This window comes from Salvelinus alpinus, chromosome 3, assembly GCF_045679555.1.
Source record: "Salvelinus alpinus chromosome 3, SLU_Salpinus.1, whole genome shotgun sequence".
Taxonomy (NCBI): domain Eukaryota; kingdom Metazoa; phylum Chordata; class Actinopteri; order Salmoniformes; family Salmonidae; genus Salvelinus; species Salvelinus alpinus.
This window is the reverse complement of record NC_092088.1, coordinates 105,280,775-105,282,291: the sequence shown is the minus strand read 5'-3', so window position 1 is coordinate 105,282,291 and position 1,517 is coordinate 105,280,775.

Below are 1,517 nucleotides of genomic sequence, written 5' to 3'. Positions count from 1 at the left end.
GTAAGACTTGATTATCCCGGAACTGAAAATGTATCCACCCCTACAACAATGTCCATTACTTATCATCTACACAATAATTCACATTTCCTGTTGCTGCAGGATTAGTTTCATGCTGTTAATGGTCAGATTTAGATCCTACATCTGTAGCTGCTGAAGTTTGTCCTGGATAGTTAATTACGGAGCTCCACTTTAATATTTCACATGATAATGACTTAAACACATGCAATGGAAGTCTGTTACTCTGTCGGAGTAGCGACCTGCACTTTCCAGATGAACGGAGATGTCTACATAGAGAATTAGGGTGCATTTTGGGACGTTTCTTCAAATGTCTGTGTAAGATTTCCTTTCAAGTCTGGCCTGTGTGTAGTCTGTGGTTTGGCCTAGTGTGATGGGTAATATTTCACTTCTCCAGCACAGAGAGCAGCAGCACACTACTGGTACTTTGTCTTTATGGGAACCTTTAGTTAACCAGGCAAGTCAGTTAACAACAAATTCTTATTTACAATGACTGCCTAGCCCGGCCAAACCAGGACGACGCTGGGCTAATTGTGCGCCACCGTATGGGACAGCTGGATGTGATACAGCCTGGATTCAAACCAGGGACTGTAGTGACTCCTCTTGCACTGAGATGCAGTGCCTTAGACAGCTGCGCCACTCGCAGTGTTCAGCTGTCTGCTGTCCCAAATGGAACCCTATGTGGTGCACTCCTGTTGAATAGTACTCTACTGTTCCAGGTCATATTGGAAACTTTATTTAACTAGGCAAGTCAGTTTAACAACAAATTCTTATTTACAATGACGGCCTAGCCCGGCCAAACACGGACGACTCTGGGCTCATTATGCGCCACCCTACGGGACTCCCAATCCCAGCCGGATGTGATACAGCCTGGATTCGAACCAGGGACTGTAGTGACTCCTCTTGCGCCACTCGCAGTGTTCAGCTGTCTGCTGTCCCAAATGGAGTCCTATTTGGTGCACTCCTGTTGAGCAGGGCCTTATTGGTTGCAGTGGTCAACAGTAGTGCACCATCTAGGGAATAAGGTACCGTTTAGGACACATCCGAGCTGTTCGCTGGTCTAACAAATGACTCCTCCTGTTCCCTTGCAATATAAACAGGAAATCCTTCCTCCTGAAGAATGTTCCCTCTGCAATCAGTCTGTATTCACTTCCAGTACATAGTAACTACCTACCCAGTGTTTCTCCATACAACTGCCTTTCATTCATTTGAATCAAGCCACTCTGGTGTTGTATGTGACTCACAGTCTAGCAAGCACAGCGTTTCTTTTTTTTACCTCCAAAATGGCCCTCTATCGCCTGTGTAGTGCACTACTTTTGATGGGTCCTGGTCAAAATTAGTGCACTATAAAAGGATTAGGGTGCCCTTTGAGACACAGCCTATGAGTGGGAAGACAAGTGTCATCCACAGTCATGGGATCATTAACCTCTCTTGGGTAAGTGGCAGTATTTTCACCTCCGGATGAAAAGCGTGCCCAAAGTAAACTGCCTGCTACTCAAATC